The 22,111-nt window shown below is 37.4% G+C and overlaps 1 pseudogene; it reads left to right on the forward strand.

Moving 5' to 3' along the window:
* Positions 1-4,318: 4,318 nt before the first annotated feature.
* LOC101708440 (sperm flagella and cilia-associated protein 2 pseudogene) lies at positions 4,319-21,464 on the forward strand (annotated as a pseudogene).
* The last annotated feature ends 647 nt before the right edge of the window (positions 21,465-22,111 follow it).

A 22,111-nucleotide genomic window follows, 5' to 3' on the forward strand; every position in this document is an offset into this window, starting at 1 on the left:
ATTTCATGGCACTATGGTCTGATAATATACAGGGGATAACTTCAATTCCTTTGCACTTACTTAAACACCTTCTATGAGTGAGTATGTGGTCTATTTTGGAGAATGACTGGTGTGCAGCTGAAAAGAATGTGTATTCTGATTTTGTGGGGTGGAACACTCTCTAAACATCTGTTAAGTTCATTTGTTCGAGAGGTTGATTGAGTTCTAGTATTTCATTACTTATTTTTTGTCTAGTTGATCTATCTGTTTGTGACAGTGGGGTGTTGAGGTCCCCCACTACAATTGTATTAGTGCATATATGACTTTTCATGTCCGTTAGTATTTGTTTTATATAGTTGGGCGCACTAGCGTTTGATGCATAGATATTTATGATTGTCATCTCTTCCTCTTGGATTCTTCCCTTTACAAGGATGTAGTGTCCTTCTTCATCTCTCTTAATCAGTGTTGGTTTGAAATCTACTTGATCTACCAAGAGGATAGCTACTCCTGCTTCTTTTCAGGATCCTGTTGCATGGAGTATTGTTTTCCACCCTTTCACTTTCAGTCTATGAGTTTCCTTTTGAATGAAGTGTGTTTCTTGTATGCAGCATATTGTTGGATTTTGCTTCTTGACCCATTCTGCCAGTCTATTTCTTTTGATTGGTGAATTGAGACCATTAACATTGATGGTTATAACTGAAACATATTGACTTGTCATTGCCATGACTTTTTCTTTTTGTTGGGTTCTCCCCCTTTACATTTAATTTCTTGTCATGCCAGATGGGTTCATTCTGCTTTGCTTCCTGGGATTGTGATCCTCAATGTCTGTTCCTAGGATATTGTGTAAAAGTCTTTGGAGTGCTGGTTTGGTATTCACAAAGTTCCTAAGGTGCTCTTTGTCATGAAAGTATCTTATTTCTCCATCCATTTTGAAAGATAGTTTTGCAGGGTACATCAATGTGGGTTGGAGGCTGTTTTCTTTTAGGGCTTGGACTATGTCACTCCAAGCTCTTCTTGCCTGTGATGGTTTGTGTTGAGAAGTCTGCTGTGATTCTGATGGGCTTTCCTTTGTATGTGATTTGTTTCTTTTCTCTGACTGCTTGGAGAACTTTGTTCTTCTGTTGAGTTTCTGGAATCTTAACAATTATTTGCCTATGTGTAGATTTTTTTTGATCAAGGCTATTTGGAGTCCTATATGCCTCACTTATCTGTATGTCAAGCTCTTTTCCCCTGCTTGGGAATTTTTCTGCCATTATTTCTGTGAAGAGATTTTTTACGTCATCTGCACTCTCTCCTGTTTCTTCATTGAGCCCAATCAGTCTTATGTTGTTCTTCTTTGCATCATCTAGCAGCTGCTGGATTGATTTCTCATGTTCCCTTATAATTTTGAAGCACTTTTTCTTTTCCTGGTCACTAATTGCAATCTTATCTTCTATATCTGAAATTCTGTCCTCACATTGGCTCCTTCTGCTGTGTAGACTTTCAATGGAGGTTTCCATCTCCTGGAAATCTATTTGCTTCTGTTTTATGGATTCCATTTGTTTCTTATGTTGGTATTCCATCAAGTTCCTGAGCTCCTCTCTAGATTTATTAATCATGTCTTGCACCAGGGGCACAATTTCTCCTGTTATCTGAGAAATTATTTCTGATTTCATTTTTTTTCAGATCCCCTTTTGTTGCCAGTTCAGTGGGTCCAAGTGTTTGAGTATCAGAGTGTTGTTCCATCTCATTTCCCTTTGGGGTTGCTGTAGGTGACCTGGAAGTCTGGTTTTGATACTTATTTATGTGTTTTCTCATTTCGACTGGGGCAGGGGGCTGTTAGCGCCTGCACGGATTACCTCCTCTGAGCTGGGGGAGGTGGGACAGGGGCCGGGAGCAGCGGTAGGGATGGTGACTCAAAAGCCTTTTCTCATGGGCTGGGAGCAGCGGGAGGGATGGTGACCGGGAAGCCCCTTCCTCTGGACCAGGAGCAGTGGGACGGTGGCTCAGAAGCCCCTATCTCTGGGCTGGGAGCAGCGGGACTCAGTACCTTGGTCTGGTGGTCTGGTGTCCTCTGCGTCTTTGTAGTGTGGAACCAGGTGGCTGCCTGTCTGCAGCGGGGTGACTCGGCATCTTCTGCACGACCCAGGACCTGAGTAGGGCGCGCACAGACCTGCCTGTCTCGGATCTTGTTTCTTCATCCATTCTATCAATCTGTTTCTTTTGATTGGTGAATTGAGGCCATTTACATTGATGGTTATAACTGATATATATTGACCTATCCTTGTCATAGTATTTTTCTATTGTTGGTTCCCTTTCTTTCCCTTCTGTTTAATTGCTTGCTTTGCCTGGTGGATTTATTTTATTGAGATTCTTGGAATTGTTTTCTTTTTCTAGAATGTTCTTCAGAAATTTTTTTCAGTGTTGGTTTGGTGGCCGTAAATTTCTTCAGGTGTTCTTTATCATGGAAATATTTTATTTCTCTATCAACTTTGAAAGACCATTTTGCAGGGTATATTAATCTGGGTTGGGGGTTATTTTCTTTTTGGGGTTGAAATACTTCACTCCAAGCTTTCCTTGGCTTAAGGGTTTGTGTTGAGAAGTCTGCTGTGAATCTGATGTGTTTTCCTTTATAGGTGATTTGTTTCTTTTCCTTAACAACTTTTAGTATTATATTCTTGTGTTAAATTTCTGGAATCTTGACTATGATATGCCTTGGTGCAGTTTTTTTCTGATCATGGCTAATTGGACTTTTATATGCCTTACTAATCTGTACATCAAATTCTTTTTCCATACTTGTGAAGTTTTCTGCTATTGCTTTAATGAACAGGGTTTTTTTTTTTTTTTTTTTTTTTTTGTACCAGGGATCGAACTTGGGTCCTTGCGCTTGCGCAGCAAGTGGCAAAACCACTGAGCTAAATCCCCAGCCCTGAATAGGGTTTTTAAAATGTTTTTTGTATTATTTTCTGAGTTTTCATTGATTCCAATTAATCTTATGTTATTCTTTTTTGTATCGTATAGCAGCTGATGGATTTATTTTTTATGCTCCCTTGCTATGCTTAAGAAGTCTTTCACTTGATGATTGCTAACCACAAACCTGTCTTCTAGGTCTGATATTCTATCTTCACATTGGTCTATTCTGCTATGTATACTTCCAATAGAATTTTTAATCTCCTGAATATCTATCTGAATCTGTTTTATGCAATTCAGTTCTTTTCTAAATTGGACATTCATGGTTTCAATCACTTTCTTAAGCTCCTCTATTTTTAAAAATCAGTGTCTACTGTAGATTCACTAACCATGTCTTTTATTATGTTCATCATCCCTTTATTTATCTGTGTAATTACTTTTCATTTTTTTCTAGAGATTCAGTCATCTGCTTTGTTACGTTTGCTGCTACCATTTCAGAAATTTCAGCTTGATGGGTTTTGATTTCTTCCACCTCAATGCCCCCTGGATTTGTTTTTGGCATGCTGGAGGTCTGGAGATGCATCTTGCATCTGTATTTTCTCATTTTCTATTTTAAAAATTTGTTTTCTGCACTGGTGCTTGTAAATTTTTTATGATAGGTAGCTTTATTACTAGTAGTGAGACCTCTTTAGGAAATGACTACTTTTCAGATATGCCTTCTAGGTTTAGCTGGCTTTTGGCTTTTGAGTCTGTCCCAAGATCCTGCCTCTTCAATTTATTAGGGATGAGAGGTTGCTACCTGTTTGGCCTAGCACCCAGTTCTTTGGTAGTGGACTATGGTATTATTTATGACCCCCAGACAATCATGGTATTGGCATACAAGGAAGAACAACTGATTACAACAAATATGTCATGTTGGCTAAAGTAGTACAATCAGTAAGAACAATAGCATTAAGCACAGTCTAGAAAATGACAAACTGTCATAACTGTTAATTTCCCACCTTTAATGATATCCACAAGATTTTATAGTTATATAATAAAATCTAAAAAAAAAATTAAAACTTGTATACCATAAATACCCCTCACTAGAGTGATTTTACTCTCGGGGAGAAAATTTCAAAAGGATAAGAGGAAAAATAGAGAAATAACAGAGAGAAAGAGATTAGAAGCAAGCCTGAAGGACAAAGGAAGATCTCCCAAGTTTGGGACACTCGTGAAGAAGAGAAGGAGGGAAAGAAAGCAGGAAATTACAAAAATAAGAACAAAACAAAACTAAAAACAATATTCACATTCATGAAAAACAAACAATCAAGAAAAAACCAAAAGCAAAGAAAAAAAAAGATTTCTCTGTGATTTCAATCCTGTGGTTAGCTTCTAGGGTCTGCAATTTTGTGGTAGTGTTCAATTCAGGGTGTGTCTCTGCTGTCATTGGTTGACAGAGCCCAGATCCATGCTAGATGATCCCAGCAAATCTGCAGTAGGATTACAGCATGGTGCCAATTCTGGTGCTTCCAATTCTACAGAAGTTCAAGCTGATCCTGACCCCAGTTGTGGAGTTGGAGCCTGAGTTGTTCAGCATACAACAGTCTAGGTGTCTCTTGCCAGCCTAACCTCAGATCCCTGACCCCGGACATCTCCTGTGGTTGTCCCTCACCCAGTCGCTAGGAGCCTTGAGATGAAGCCAACCCACAGCTGCTCTGAGTCCTGGGTCCACTTGGTTCCTCCCTAAACTGGCATGTGGCCAAGCTTCCTCTCCAGGAGACATGGTAGTTGCTTGTTCTGGAGTCACTCACCAGCTGTTGTAGCTCACATCATCCACTTCTCTGTTCTACTGGTGTTTTTCTCCTTGGAGGCCTCTGGAGTCACCCATCTTCACTGTCTCTGTAGATTCAAGCCTCTTCTCTCACACCATGAGCTGGGATCCAGGGAGAAAATGCAGTTTGCCACTTCCTCTTTCTGTATTGAGGTCTGACTCTTTACTTGCTGTGGGCTCCAATTTTCCCTTCAGATAATTCCTGGGTCCCAGGGATCCATCTCCCTCCTTCTTTTCTTCCCCACATTGTTATATTCTGAATCTGGAATCTGAATCTGGATTCCAAACCTTGGAGAGGTTGATTTGTTGTTATTTACCACTCTGGCATCTTCCCAGAAGTCAACTCACTTACTTCTCAGAAGTTTTCTTTTTCTTTTTTGGGAGGTAGGTGCCTTGGAGTTTTCTGCACAGACAGTCATGTCATCTGTGAGGAGTGACAGTTTTATTTCATCCTTTCCAATCAGTATATCTTTTATTCCCTTTTCTTGCCTTATTATACTAGTTACAACTTCCAGCACTATGGTGGAAAAGAGTGGTGAGAGAGGACATCTGTACTTCCCTTCCTTTCTCCTCCCCCATCTTCTCTCTCTCTCTCTCTTTCTTTCTTTCTTTCTTCCTTCCTTCCTTCCTTCCTTCCTTCCTTCCTTCCTTCCTTTCTCCCTTTCAATACTGACTTTGAACCCAGGGCCTTCACACTATGCTGCATCCTCAGTCCTTTTTTGATATAAGGTCTTACCAAATTGCTAAGTTGCCCCAGCTTTAACAGGGTGAGGCCATTCACCTCTAAAATTTCTAGTTTTCTTAGAGTTTTATGTATGGATGGGCATTGGACTTTACCAAATATTTTTCTGCGTCTATTGGTATGTTCTTGTGACTTTTCTTTAGCCTATTAATATGATCGATTACACTGATTGATTATCAAGCATCGAACCAGTCTTTCCTTCCCAGATTCAACCCTGTGTGGTCATAGTTAAAAATTCACCTTATATGTTACTTAATTCTCTTTTCTAATATTTTGTTATGGATTTTTACATGTACATTCATGAAGGGTATTGATCTGTAGTTTTCTTTTTTGGTACTTTTTAGTTTTGGAATCAGGATGACACTAGCTTCATAAAATGAAATTGAAAGTGTTGTCTCACCTATTTTTTATGAAGAGATTAAATAAAATCAGTATTAATTCTTCCTTAACTGTTCGGTATGATTTTCCAGTCAATTCATCTGAGCCAAAAGATTGCTTTCATAGATTTTTTATGTTACAAAATCATTTCCTGTAACACAGCCAATCAAATTATTTCACTTTGCATGAGTTTTTGGGTCTATTTATTCTCATTAGTCAAATATAAATGCATAGAGTTTGCAGTATTCTGTTATTATTGTTTGATGTTTGAAAGATCTGTGGTGATATTCCTTGCTTTTTTTTTTTTGGTTTTCTGAGACAAGGTCTCATTCTGTAGCCCAGCGTGGGCGCAAACTCATGGTGCTACTCCTGCCTCAGCCTCCCAAGTGCTGGGATTACAGATGTGTGCCACCATCATGCTTGGCATTTCCTTGTTTTACTTTTAATATTGGTATTTTTGTCTTCTCTCTTTAATTCTTTGTTCTTTGTTAGTCTCATCAAAGATTTTGTCAATTTTATTTCACTTTTCAAAGAACAAACTTGTTGTTTCATTGATTTTCCCTATTGCTTTTCTGTTTTCAATTTCATTTCTTTATTATTTCCCTCTTTCTACTTATTTTTGGTTAGTTTGCTCTTTTTTTTGCATTTTGAGGTGGGAGCTTAGATAAGACTTTTCCTCTTTTATATCATATGTATGTAGTCTTATGAATTTCCTTATCAGTACTGCTTTAACTATATCTCACAAGTTTTGATATGCTATATTATAAATTCTTTTCCAGTTCAATGTCTCTTTTGCATTTCCCTGAGACTCTTTGGTCTATGGATTATTTAAAAATGAGTTATTAGCTTCCAAGCGTTTGAAGGTTTTCTTCTTTTTGTTACTGGTTTCTACTATGATTCCTTATGGTTAGAGAACACACTTTTGGGGGGGGGGTACTGGGGATCGAACTCAGGACCTTACACTTGTGAGGCAGGTGGTGGAACCACTGACTAAAACCCCGGTCCAAGAACACACTTCTATATGATCTCAATTCATTTTAATTTGTTGGGGTTTGTTCATTACCTACAGCATGGTTTATCTTGACATATGTTTCATGAGTGCTTGAAAAGAATTTGTATTCTGTCATTGTTAGTGAAGTGCTCTATTGAAGTGTTATTGTTGGTGAAATGTTATTTATAGCATATTGCTTGATGGTGCTGTGGACATTTATATCTTTCTTGTTTTCTGCCCAATTCTAATATGTATTGTTGATGTAGGAATGCTGAAGATTCCCACAGTAATTGTAGCCTTTTTTATTTCTCCTTTCAGTTCTTCAGGGTTTTTTTTTATATATATATATTAATTGGTACATTTTAGGTATACATTTCCATTTGTCATTGGGTGTCTGTACCTGAACATGATGTATCTTAGTTCTTATTTTTTCCCCCATTACCTATGTGCCCTTCACCCCCACCACCCTTCCCTATTTACATAGACTTTGTTTCCATTTTTTTCTTTTGCATAATTTTTCCTTTCCCTTCTTCCCTTTCCCTTTCCCCTCCCGCCACCCCTACACCTTTGGAGCTTTTACTATTTCAAATTATCAATTATTCATTTTAATCATTTTCATCCTTATTTACACTTTCAGTTTCTCACACTAGAGAAACTATTTGGTATTTACACATGTGTGTCCTACTTATTTCACTTAAGAGTATGGCCTCAATATGCATCCATTTAGCTATAAATGACTCTAGTTTCTCATTCTTTATGGCTGAGTAGTACTCCATTTTATTAAAAAAGCCACATCTTTTTTATCCAGTTTCCAGTTGATGGGCACTTGGGCTGTTTCCAAACTTTAGCTATTACAAACTGTGCCGCTATAAACATAGGTGCACATATGTCACTGTGGTACGATTCTTTTAATTCTTTGGGGAAGATACCCAGTAGGGGGATAGCTGGGTCAAATGGGACCTCTAGTCCTAGTTCTATGAGGGATCTCCATTCGGATTTCCACAGTGGTTGCACCAGTCCACACTCCCACCAACAAAGGAGAAGGGTTCCTTTCTCTCCATACCCCAAGCAGCATTTGTTATTGGTTGATTTCTTGATAGCAGCCATTCTTTGTGGGGTGAGGTGGAATCTCAGTGTTGTTTTCATCTGCATCTCTTGAATGACCAGTGATGTTGAACAATTTTTCATATATTTATTTGCTGTTTTTACTTCTTTGTCTGAGAAATGTCTGTTCATTCAGATGCCCATTTTTGAATTGGGTCTTTGAATTTGGGGGGGTCTGATGTTTTTCAGTTCTTTATATATTCTAGATAGTAGACCTTTGTCTGAGGTACAGCTGCTAAAAATTTCTTCTCATATTGTAGGTTGTCTCTTAGCTCTGTTGGTAGTTTCTCTTGCCATGCAGAAGTTTTTTAATATGATGAGATCCCAGTTGTTGATTATTTGTGTTAGCTCCCTTGCTATTGAAGATTTGTTCATAAAGTCTTTTCCTATGCCAGTGTCATTGAGAGTTCTGCCTAACTTATTTTCCAGCAAGTTTAGAGTTTCTGTCTTGATATTTAGCTCTTTAATCCACTTCTATCTTAGTTTAGTGCAAGGTGACAGGTATGGGTCTAGTTTTAATCTTTGGCAGGTTGAAATCCAGTTTTTCCAACACCATTTATTGAACAGGCTATCTTTTCTCCAATGAGGGTGGTTGGCTCCTTTATCAAAGATGAGGTGGCTGAGCATGTCTGGAGTTGTTTCTGCATCTTCTAATCTATTCCACTGATCTTTGGGTCTGTTTCTTTGCCAGTACCATGTTGTTTTTATCACAGTAGCTTTGTAGTATAGTTTCAAGTTGGGGATTGTGATACCCCCAACCTTGTCTTTATTGCCTAGACTTGCTTTTGCTATTCTAGGTCTCTACTTGTTCCAAAAGAATTTTTGGATTGTTGTCTCAAGGTCCATGAAGTATGCTGCTGAAATTTCAATTGGAATTGCATTGAATCTATATAGAAGTTTTGTATGTGTGGCCATTTTCACTATATTGATTCTTCCTACCCAGGAGCAAGCGATGTCTTTCCATTTTCTTATATCCTCTTTGATCTCCTTTTTCAGAGTGCTGTACTTTTCAGTGTAGAGGTCTTTTGCTTCCTTTGTTAGGTTGATTCCTAGATATTTCACTTTCTGTATGCTATTGTAAAAGGAATGTTACACTAATTTCTCTCTCAGTGAGTCTGCTACTTGTGTATAAGAAGGCTATTGTATTTTGAGTGTTGACCTTATATCCAGCTACTCTACTGAATCTGTCTGTTAAGTCTAGAAGTCTTTTGGCTGAGTTTTTTGGGTCTTCTATGTAAAGTATCATATCATCAGCAAATAATGACAGTTTCACTTCTTCCTTTCCTATCTTTATTCCTTTTATTTCTTTCTCTTTTCTAATTGCTGTGGCTAGTGTTTCCAGAACTATATTGAACAGGAGTGGTGATAGTGGGCATCCTTGTCTTGTTCCTGATTTTAGCGTCAAAGTTTTCAGTTTTTGACCATTTAGTAAGATGTTGGCTGTTGATTTTTCATAGATAGCCTTAATCAGGTTGAGAGAAAGACCTTCTATTCCAAATTTCAGTAGAGTTTTTATCATGAATGGGTGTTGGATTTTGTCGAATGCCTTTTCTGCATCTATTGAGATGATCATATGGTTTTTGTCCTTGACTCTGTTAATATAGTGTATTACATTTATTGATTTATGAGTGTTGAACCATCCTTGCATTCCTGGGATAAATCTAACTTGGTCAGGGTGTATGATCTTCTTGATGATCCTCTGTGTTCTGTTTGCCAGTATCTTGTTGAGGATTTTTGCATCTATGTTCATTAGGGAGATTGGTCTGTAGTTCTCTTTTTGGGCTGGGTCTTTCCCTGGTTTGGGAATCAAAGTAACACTTGTTTCCAGGAATGAATTTGGAAGCCTTGCTGCCCTGTCAATTTCCTTAATGAGTTTAAAGAGTAATGGTGATACTTCTTTAAATCTTGTAGAGTTCAGCAGTGAAGCCATCAGGACCTGGGCTTTTCTTTGTTGATAAATTTTTTATTATATGTTCAATTTCACTCATTGTTATTGGGGTGTTTAGAATTTCTGTATCTTCTTCATTTAAGTTTGGCAATTCATATGTATCTAGGAATATGTCCATTTCTTCTGTGTTTTCCATTTTATTAGAGTACAGGTTCTCAAAGTAAGTACTGATGATCCTCTGGATTTCTGCTGGGTCTGTTGTGACTTCCCCTTTTTTGTTCTTAATTGCATGGATTTGAGCCTTTTCTTTCCTTTTTTTGATAAGGTTGGCTGAAGGTTTATCAATTTTATTTATTCTTTCAAAAAACCAACTCTTTGATTCATTAATTTTATGTATTGTTCTCTTAGTGTCCATTGCATTGATTTCTGCTCTGATCCTTATAATTTCCTCTCTTGTATGAGTTTTGGGCTTGTTGTGTTCTTCTTCTTTTTCTAGGAGCTTGAGGTTCTGCATTAGGTTATTTATCTGACTCCTCTCTGTTTTCCTAATATGGACATTCACTGCTATGAATTTCCCACATAGAACTGCTTTCCTTGTGTCCCAGAGATTCCTGTATGTTGTACTGGCATTATCATTTACTTGTACAAACTGTCTAATTTCTTCTTTAATTTCCTCTGTGACCCATTGGTTGTTCAGGAGGGTGTTATTCAATTTCCATGTGTTTGTGGGTGTTTTGTGGTTTCTTATGTTATTGATCTCCAATTTTATTGCACTATGGTCTTATAATATACAAGGGATAACTTCAATTCTTTTACATTTACTTAGATTTGCCCTATGAGCTAGCATGTGATCTATTTTGTAGAAAGGCCTGTGTGTAGCTGAAAAGAATGTGTATTCTGATTTTGTGGGGTGGAACACTCTGTAAACATCTATTACATCCATTTGTTCAATAGCTTGGTTCAGTTCTAGAATTTCATTGTTAATTTATTTTTTAGATGATCTATTTGTGATAGAGGGGTGTTGAGGTCCCCCACTACAATTATGTTATTGTTTATTTGGTTTTTATAGTTGGGGGCATTCGTATTTGGTGCATAAATATTTAAGATTGTCATCTCTTCCTCTTGGATTGTTCCCTTCACAAGGATGTAGTGACCATCTTTGTCTCTCTTAATTAGTTTTGGTTTGAAGTCTACTTTGTCTGCAAATAAGATTGCTACGCCTGCTTTTTTCTGGGTTACTGTCATGTGGAGATATGTTTTCCATCCTTTTACTTTCAGTCTATGAATTTCTTTTTGAGTTAGGTGTGTTTCTTGCATACAGCATATTGCTGGGTTTTGCTTCTTAATCCATTCTGTCAGTCTGTTTCTTTGGATTGGTGAATTAAGGCCATTAACATTGATAGTTATAATTGAGAGATATTGACTCATCCTTGCCATGATGTTTTATTGTTGTTGGCTCTTTTATTTCTTATTTTTCCCCCTTTCTCTTTAGTGCCTTACCTTGTGTGGTGTCTTCTCTCTGTTGACCCTCATGGAGTTGTGACCTTCATTGTCTTTTTCTAGGATATTGCATAAAATTATTTGGAGTGCTGGTTTGGTGTTCATGAAATTTCTCATGTGTTGTTTGTTGTGAAAGTATCTAATTTCTCCATAAATTTTGAAAGATAATTTTGTAGGATACAACAGTCTAGGTTGGAAGTTATTTTCTTTTAGGGCTTGAAATACTTCACTCCAGGCTCTCCTTGATTTGAGGGTTTTTGTTGAGAAATCTGCCATGATACTGATGGGCTTTCCTTTGTAGGTGATTTGTTTCTTTTCTCTAATTGCCTGTAGAATTTTGTTGTTCTGTTGGGTTTCTGGGATCTTGACTATTATATGTGTAGGTGTAGATTCTTTTTGATCATGGCTGGGTGGAGTTCTATATGCCTCTCTTATCTGCTTGTCCAGTTCTCCTCCTCTGTCTGGGAAGTTTTCTACTATTACTTCTGTGAACAGATTTTCATGTCTATTGTACTTTCTCCTGTTTTTTCTTGGAGTCCTATCAGTCTTATGTTATTCTTCTTTGCATCATCTAGCAGCTGTTGGATTGATTTCTCATGTCCCCTTGCTATCTTTAAGAAATCTCTGTTTTCATGGTCCTTAACTGTGATCCTGTCTTCTATATCTGATAATTCTGTCTTCAGATTCTCTTAGTCTGCTCTGCATGCTTTCAATGGAGTTTTCATCTCCTGAATATCTGTTTGAATCTGTTTCATGGATTCCATTTCTCTCTTACGTTGGGCGATCATGGTTTCCATTTCTTATGCTGGGCATTCATGGCTTCGAGCATGTTTCTGATCTCATCTATTTTCTTATCTGTTTCTGCTCTAGAGCATCTAATCATGTCTTTCACTCTGTTCCCCATCTCTGTAGTTATCTGGGAGATTATTTCTGCTTTGAATTTTTCTAGAGCCTCATGCATCTGCTTTGTTACTTCCTGTGCTATCAGTTCAGGGTGTCCAGGTGGTTGATTATCTGACTTTTGCACCTCATTTCCCCCAGAATTTCCTTTTTGTGGCATGGAAGCCTGGGTTTGTGCCTTGCTTAAATGTCTTCTCATTTTTGTTTTTGGTACTGTCCTTGGTTTAATTCCTGGGTTGATATTTCAAAATTGCTTAATGAAGGTATCTTTGTTGCTTGTGTTTAAAACCCTTGTGGAATGATTGCTTTTCAGAGATGTCTTCCAGATATGGCTTGTGTTTAGGTTTTGAGGCTCTAATGACTCTGAGGCTATTTTATTTTCCTTATACCAGGAAGGTAAACTGATTAGATCAATCACTACATGTTAGACCCAATGATACAATCAGCAATACCATAGCATCAAGCACACCTTAGAAAATGACAATTTGTGGTAGTTATTAATCTATCACATTTAACTATGTGAAGCATATCTCCTGTGCCTCTGTAGTGTGGGACCCGTTAGCAGAAGAGCCAGAGGGTGGGGGGGGGTAGTGGAACTGGGCCTTGCAGGCTCCTGCATGGCTAAGCAGAGTGCCAGATGGGGGCGGGGCTCCAAGCCACTCCTGGGACCTCACTGTGGCATGGGCAGGAACTGGGACACAGAGAGGAGCTTCACGCTGCTTGGCTGACCTGTGGAGAGGAGCGCTGGATGGGGGCCGGGCTTTTTTTTTTATTATTCATTGAGTTTATTGGTACAGTTTAGGTATACAATGTGATGACATTCATAATTGGAAATTTGTACCTTTACATGATATATATTGGTTCTTATTTTTCCCCATTCCCCCGCCCTCCCTTCAACCCCTCGACCCCTCCCTATTTACAAAGACTTTGTTTCCATTTTTTCATTTTTTCATATTTTTCCTTTTCCCTCCTTTCCTTTCCCCTACCCCTCCCACTTCCCCTTCCCCTTTGCCCCTTTTCTTCCTATTTCACATTATCTATTATACATTTTGATCCTCATTTACATTTTTAGTTTTCTCACACCAGAGAAACTATTCAGTATTTACACGTGTGTGCCCTATACATTTCACTTAAGAGTATGTCCTCCATGTGCATCCATTTAGCTATAAATGTCTCCAGTTTATCATTCTTTATGGTGAGTCATACTCCATTTTATTTTATTTTTTTGTATATCCTTTTATTAGTACATTTTAGGTGTACATTATAATGACATTCATCATTGGAGATATGCATCTTTACATACTCTCTTGGTTCTTATTTTTTCCCCTTCCTCTGCCCTCCTTTCAACCCCTCCATCCCTCCCTATTTACAAAGACTTTATTTCCATTTTTCCATTTTCTCATATTAATTCCATTCCCTTCTTTCCTTTCCCCTCCCCTTCTCACTTCCCCTCCCCTTTGCCCCTTTTCTTCCTATTTCACATCATCTATTTAATACTCCATTTTATTAAAAAAAACCCACATCTTATTTATTCAGTCACCAGTTGATGGGCATTTGGGCTGTTTCCAAGATTCAGCTATTACAAACTGTGCCACTATAAACAAGTGTGCATATATTGCTGTGGAATGATGCTTTTAATTTTTTGGGGTAGATACCCAGAATGGGAATAGCTGGGTCAAATGGGACCTCTAATCCTAGTCTTTTTGAGGTATCTCCATACTGATTTCCACAGTGGTTGCAACAGTCTACACTCCCACAAAGGGTTACTTTCCCCCCACAACCCTGCCAGCATTTGTTATTGGTTGATTTCTTGATGGCAGCCATTCTTTCTGAAGTGAGGTGAAATCTCAGCATTGTTTTCTTTTGGATCTCTTGGATGACCAGTGATGTTGAACATTTTTTCATGTTTATTTGTTTTTTCTATCTCTTTGTTTGAAAAATGTCTGTTCATTTCAGATGCCCTTTTTTGGATTGAGTCTTTAAATTGGGAGGTCTGATTTTTTAAAGTTCTTTATATATTCTAGATACCTTTGTCTGAGGATCAGCTGGTAAAAATTTTTTCCCACATTGTGGGTTATCTCTTCACTCTATTGGTGGTTTCTCTTGCTATGCAGAAGCTTTTTAATAAGATGAGATCTCAGTTGTTGATTCTTTGTATTAGTTCACATTTGACTGAGGTTTTGTTCATGAAGACTTTTCCTACATCAATGTCTTCAAGAGTTCTATCTAACCTCTCTTCCAGAAGGATTAGTGTTTCTGTTTTAATATTTAGAACTTTGATTTATTTTGATTTTATTTAATGCATGGTGAGAGATATAGGTCTAGTTTTAATCTTTGGCAAGTTGATACCTAATTTTTCCAGCACCATGTATTAAAGAGGCTGTCTTTCCTCCAGTGAGGATGTTTGGCTCCTTTGTCAAAGATGAAGTGGATGACTATGTCTGGAGTTGGTTCTGCATCTTCTAATCAGTTCCACTGATCCTCAGGCCTGTTTCTTTGCCAGTACCATGCTGCTTTTTATCACAGTAGCTTTGTAGTATAGTTTCAAGTTGGGGATTGTGATACCCCCTACCTTCTCTTTTTTGCCTAAAATTGCTTTTGCTATTCTAGGTCTCTTCTACTTCCAAGTGAATTTTTGGATTTTTTTCTCAAGTTCTATGAAATATGGTGTTGGAATTTCAATTGGGATTATATTAAATCTATATAGCAGTTTTGGAAGTATGGCCATTTTTACTATATTTGTTCTTCCTACCCAGGAGCAAGGGATGACTTTCCATTTTCTCATATTGTCTTCAATCTCCCTTTTCAGAGTGCTATAGCTTTCAGAGTAGAGGTCTTTTATTTCTTCATTAGATTGATTCCTAGGTATTTCATTTTTTGGATAGTGTTGTGTAAGGTGTTTCTCCAGTTCCTTTTGCAGTGAGTCTGTTGTTTGTGTGCAGGAAGGCTATTGATTTTTGTATGTTGACCTTGTATCCAGCTACTCTACTAAATTTGGTTCAGTCTAGAAGACTTTTGGTAGAGTTCTTGGGGTCTTCTATGTAAAGTATCATGTCATAGGCAAATAATGTCAGTTTAACTTCTTCATTTCCTATCTTTATTCCTTTTATTTCTTTCTCTCATCTAATTGCTCTGGCTAATGTTTCCAGAACTATATTGAATAGGCGTGGTGATAATGGACATCCTTGTCTTGTTCCTGATTTTAGCATGAAGGATTTCCATTTTTGACCATTTAGTGGCTGTTGGCTGTTGGTTTTTCATAGATGGCTTTTATCACATTGAGATAAAGGCTATCTATTCCAATTTACTGTAAGGTTTTTATCATGAATGGGTGTTGGATTTTGTCCAATGCTTTTTCTGCATCTCTTGAGATAATCATATGGTTTTTTCCTTGGCTCTGTTAATATAGTGTATTATATTTACTGATTTGTGTAGGTTGAACAATCCCTGCATCCCTGGGATGAATCTCACTTGGTCAGGGTGTATAATCTTCTTGATGATCTTCTGCATGCTGTTTGCCAGTATCTTTTTTTTTTTTGGTACCAGAAATATTCAAGACTTTGCACTTGCCAGGCAGCCATGGTGCCATTAAGCTAAATCCCTGGCCCATGTTTGCCACTATCGTATTGAGGATTTTTGTGACTATGTTCATTAGGAAGATTGGCCTATAGTTCTGTTTTTTGGTTGGGTCTTTCTCTGCTTTTGGGATCAAAGTGATGCTTGCTTCCAGGAATGAGTATGGGAGTATTGCTTCCATTTCAATTTCACTGAAGAGTTTAAACAGTAATGGCAATAGTTCTTTTCTGTGAGTCTTTTAGAATTCAGCAGTGAAGCCATCAGGACCTGGGTTTTTCTTTGTTGGTAAGTTTTTAATTGCATTTTCAATTTCATTGATTGAGATTGTGTTGTTTAGAATTTTTATGTCTTCCCTATTCAACTTTGGTCATTCATATGCATCTACAAATCTGTCAATTTCTTCTTTGTTTTCCATCTTATTGGCACATAGTTTCTCAAAGTAGGTATTAATGATCCTCTGGATTTCTGCTGAGTCTGTTGTAATTTCTCCCTTTTCATACCTAATTGCATGGATCTGGGCCTTTTCTTTCCTTTTCCTGATAAGGTTGGCTAAGGGTTTGTCAATTTTGTTGATTCTTTCAAAGAACCAACTCTTGGCTTCATTGATTTTTTGTATCATTTGCTTAGTCTCCATTGCATTGATTTCTCCTCTGATCTTTATAATTTCCTCCCTTGCATGAGCTTTGGGTTTGTCCTGCTCTTCTTTTTTAGAAGCTTGAGGTTCAGCATTAGGTTGTTTATTTGAGCTCGCTCTGTTTTCCTAATATGTGTATTCACTACTATGAATTTCCCTCAGAAGACTTCTTTCATTGTGTCCCATAAATTCCAATATGTTTTACTGGTATTCTCATTTAATTGTAGAAACTGTCTAATTTCTTCTTTAATTTCCTCTGTGACCCATTTGTTGTTCGGGAGCGTGTTGTTAAATTTCCATGTGTTTATGAAGTTCTTGTGGTTTCTTTTGCTATTGATCTCCAATTTCATTGCACTATGATCTGATAATATACATGGGATAACTTGAATTCATTTACATTTACTTAAACATGTTCTATGAGCAAGTATGTGGTCTGTTTTGGAGAACAACCTGTGTGCAGCTGAAAAGAATGTGTGTTATTATTTTATACTTGAGGAACACTCTGGAAACATCTGTTAAGTCCATTGTTTTAAGAGTTTGGTTGAGTTCTATTATTTTCTTATTGAATTTTTTCTAGTTGATGTGTCTGTTTGTGACAGTGGGATATTGAGATCCCCTACTACTATTGTATTAGTGCTTATTTGATTTTTCATGTCCATTAATATCTGTTTTATATAGTTGGGTGCACTAGTATTTGGTGTATATATATTTATGATTGTCATCTCTTTCTCTTTGATTGTTCTCTACAAGGATGTAGTGACCTTCTTTGTCTCTCTTAATTAGTCCTGTTTTGAAGTCCATTTTGTCTGAAAATAGGATAGCTACTCCTGCTTTTCCTCTGGTTCCTGTCACATGGAGTATTTCTTTCCACCCTTTAACTTTCAGTCTATGAGTTTACTTTTGAATTAAGTAAATGTTTCTTGTATGCAGCATATTGTTGAATCTTGCTTCTTGATCCATTCTGCCAGCCTATTTCTTTTGATTCATGAATTGAGATCATTAACATTGATAGTTATATCTGATATGTATCGACTTATCCTTGTCATAATCTCTTCTTGTTGTTGGACCCTGCCTTTGCATTTAATTTCTTGTTTTGCCTGATGGATTCATTCTGTTGGGCTTCATGAGGTTGTGCCCCTCATTGTCTTTTCCTAGGATATTGTTTAAAATTTTTTGGAGTGCTGGTTTGGTATTTATGAAATTCCTCAGTTGCTCTTTGTTGTGAAAGTATCTTACTTCTCCATGGATTTTGAAAGATAGTTTTGCAGGGTACATTGACCTAGATTGGAGTTTGTTTTCTTTTAGGGCTTGAAGTACTTCACTCCAGGCTCTTCTTGACTTGAGGGTTTGTTTGAGAAGTCTGCTGTGATTCTGATGGGCTTTCCTTTGTATGTGATTTGTTTCTTTTCTCTCACTGCTTGTAGAATTTTGTTCTTCTGTTGGGTTTCTGGAATCTTGACTATTATATGCCTAGATGCAGATTTTTTTTTGATCATGGCTAGTTGGAGTCCTATATACCTCACTTATCTGTATGTCAAATTCTTTTCCCCTCCTTGGGAAGTTTTCTGCCATTACTTCTGTGAACAGGTTTTTTTTTTTACTGTCATTTGTACTATCTCCTGTTTCTTCATTGACTCATATCAGTCTTATTTTATTCTTCTTTGCATCATTTTGCAGCTGCTGGATTGATTTCTCATGGTTCCTTGGTATTTTTAAGAAATCTTTCTTTTCCTGGTCACTCATCACAATCCTGCCTTATATATCTGAAATTCTGTCCTCACATTGGCTCATTCTGCTGTATAAACTTTCAATGGAGATTTTAATTTCCTGTATATCATTTTGAATCTTTTTTATGGTTTCTATTTCTTTCCTATGCTGGATTTCATTGTGTTCCTGAGCTCCTCTATTTTTTTTTTATCTGCGTCTGCTCTAGAGTTATTAATCATTTCTTTCACCATGAACAACATCTCTGTTGTTATCTGAGAAATTATTTCTGATTTTATATTTTCCAGATCCTCTTTCATTGACAATTCAGGGAGTCCAGGTGGTCCAGTTTCAGATTGTTCCATCTCATCACCCCTTGGAGTTGCCTTTGGTCATCTGGAAGTCTGGTTTTGAGTCTTGTTTAGATGTCTTCTCATTTCTATTTTTGTTTTGGTTGATGATGTTTTGGTTTAATTCCTGGGTTGCTGCTTGTAAATTACTTATTGTGGATATCTTTATTGCTAGTATTTAGAACCCTTAAGTTCTAAGAACAGAAGAAACTGACAGCAACAGAAAAACCAGAAACTGAATTCTCACTCCTATAAAAATAAAAATTCTCCCCTCCTTTCTCACCTTTTACTTACCAGGCACTAGGCGCAGCTCCACTGGTCCATCTCTCTATCTGGGGATCACAGCTCCACTGCCCTGGCTCTCCATCTGGGGATCAAACTCAGGACCTTGAGAGAGGGAGAGACAGTCAAACTCAGGTCCTTGTACTTACCAGGCAAGCACGGGCTCCACTCAGCTATGTCCCAGGTCTCGCTCTCATTCTCTCCAATGAGCTATATCTCCAGTCTCTTTCTCTCACTTGATTAGTATCAATTGAAGGCTGTGGCTTGACCTCATGCCAGAAAATTGTTATCAGGTGCAAGGTTTCACTTCAGAATTTTTGGACAGCAGGATTTCAAAAGCCAGACTTCATAATCTTTCCTGTTTGCAGCAGTGCTTCACATTCTGGGGATGAAGTTTGATAAGAATATGGCTCAAAGCATCATCACAGCAAAGCTTGGAGTAGCAACAAAACTCCCATATCAAGTGTATAATGCTCTTCCGAAAAAAAGAAAAGTGGCCTGACTGGAGTACAAGTACCAACCACACAGACTCTGGCAAACTTAAAATTTCAAAACATGAAAAGTGAGGCTTCCTGAGAGCAACTCTTCAACCAGAGATGAAAAAAGTGAAATCATGGCCAAAATCCAAGCAGCTATCATACAGATTCTTAAATCTGCATTCAGTCACACACTGAAAGCTCTTGAGGCCCCAAAAATGATGAAAAAGCAACCAGAGGCATGGATGTTGCTCTTCATGAGATCATGAAGTTTGAAGCATTAATAAAAAAAAGGATGGCCAGGCAAAAGAATGTGTAGCTAAGATTGGGTTAGATACAGCAGACCATACAATGACCGACTCATTAAACACTTACTCAGATGATGACTACATTAAAAAAAATCCAGAAGCCCCTAGAAGAAGACACTTTTACATGAGAACAAAGGGAGAAATGACAGCAGAGATTGTTAATGGACCAGTTCATCACCCATGAGGCACAAGATGAGGCTTACTGTGAGAAGCAGCTGATACACAGAGTCATGTGACAGTTCCAACAGGAGTGCAGGACTGCTGTCCAGCTCATGCATGTTCAGCCTGAAAAGGAGGTTTTATGGCAAAACAGAATTTTCAGAGAAAAACAATATGAGGAAAGATGACTTAAAGATTTCCAGGATGCTCTTGACCCAAAAGCAGCTTTGGCAAAACAAGCCAAGATTGATTTTGAAGAACAAATCTTCAGAGAGAAAGAAGTTCATGAACAGATTGCTGTGGAAAGAGTTCAGGATCATTATAGAAAGCATTATAAAATATGCAGAGAGGGCTGGGGATTTAGCTCAGTGGCACTGCTCCTGCCTTGCAAGTGCAAGGTCCTGAGTATGATTCCTGGTACAAAAAAAGTATGCAGAGAAATTTTGGATCAAATACTTGATTTGTCCACTAAAGTGGCAGGCTATTGAATGTTGACAAATAATCTGATTCCACCTAAGATGATGCGTGATTGGGAGGAATTTTTTTTCATGGAAAGCCGATATATGAACAACCCTCTATTAAGGATATGCCTGCTAATCCCTCTGAAGAACAACTTAGAGAACTGGGTAAAAGAGACTTGCTAAACAGGAAATATTATAAAGAATATAAGAACATAGTTGTAGAGTGGGCTGTACCAAAAGAAATGATGGATAATTTACCACCCTTCAACAATTCCATACTGGCCCATGCACTTCACAGACTCTGAAAATCTCTTCCTCCTCCTCAAGTTGAGCCAATGGAGCCTGAACTGCCTTCATTTTCTATCAAAGGATGCTTACTGGGGAAAATACTTAGTGGGAAAACTATCACTTTAAAGACTCTACAGAGAGTTTCCTATTCAGGTACTTTGTATGGTCACTCTTGTCCAAGAAGCTAACCAAGCATTTTATGACAATGAAAAAGTCAGTGAGGACCTACCAATTCAGAAAGAAGGTGAAGAGTTTCCATCAGTTCTGCAGGAGGACAGTAAGGAAAGCCAGGACTCACACAATGTATCTTCAGATGCTCTGGTTTCAGGTGAACCATAACCAGAAACAGAAGGTGAAATTACATCTAGTACACATACTAGTAGAACACCAAAAACTAAAGAAGTCAAATCAAGTGATAGTGATCATTTCTCTAAACTCACTGTATGTGCTCCACTTGGTGCAAAATCACAATTGCCGAAGAAAAGAAAGAGCATTTCAGACACATTATTAGTTAACATCATAGTAAATGCTATTAATGAGATACCTGTGAGTCAAGGATCCTTGGTGGTTTTCCAATAACATTAAACCAAGCACACCTTCTAGAGGAAGCTCTCACCAGCTACAATAGAAACCTCATAGAAATGGAGGCAAAGAAAACACAAATATCCACATTGGCTGTGGATCCTATGGCTTCAAATGAAGTACCTCTTCCCTGTTCTTCATTTCATTTTGTCATATTACTAGATATTTCAGATATTTTCTTTTTGAGTCACATGAATGATATCATAGCTGAAGAATTTTCACATGAAATGGCTCATAAAGATATTGGTCAACATTGCGCTGCTGAAAACCAAGATAAGCATGGGTACCAGAACTTAAGAGATCACATGCAAAAGAGAATTACAGACTTCTGGAACAACTGGCCTTTGTTGGAACAGTGGTTTTCAGAAGCAGAAAATATTTTGATAAAAATCAGTGCTGGAATAGATAAAGAGCCTTTATGCCAGAAACTAAAATTTTTGCAACTGAGATAGTGAAGAAAAAGAAGGTAATTACATTTATTATAATTTAAACTTATATTACTAAAATATGTGCTTCTACTGATTTTAGAAGGAAATTAAAGTGTGATTGCAAAGTTCTCTCTTGTACTTGGATTGACAGTATCTACCAGTGTATTTTACCTTTTATTATAGCTTTCTGCTGCACATTTCTGAATAACAGCTTTTTCTCTCCCTTTTAAATTAATTTTGTAGAAAGTGGTTAACACACTGAAAGCACTGAAGAGAACTTTATTCATTTTCCTATTATAAAATCAACTGTAAATTTTTCAGAAAGTAGCTAAACAATATTAAAAGTAAAATAGGCATTATTGCACTACTTTTAATTTGAAAAGGAAATAGAGTTAAAAATTAAGAAAGTTAAACACATTGTATACACCAAATATATACAATCTTTATTTGTCAATTCATATCTTTATATCAAAATTAAAGATGTTATAGAGAAGAATAAAGATTTAAATTTGTTAACTTCAAAAGCAAAACCAAAGGAGTTTGAGTAAAGAGAATTTATTTTATTTTCAAGGGGTGTTGAGACAGAGTCTCGCTATGTAGTTCAGGCTGGCCTTGAACTCACTACATAGCCCATGCTGGCCTCAAACTCATGGTAGTCCTCCTGCCTCTGCCTCCCAAG

This window comes from Heterocephalus glaber, unplaced genomic scaffold, assembly GCF_053883595.1.
Source record: "Heterocephalus glaber isolate CG9 unplaced genomic scaffold, H.glaber_assembly_v1.0 deba00001790, whole genome shotgun sequence".
Lineage (NCBI taxonomy): Eukaryota > Metazoa > Chordata > Mammalia > Rodentia > Bathyergidae > Heterocephalus > Heterocephalus glaber.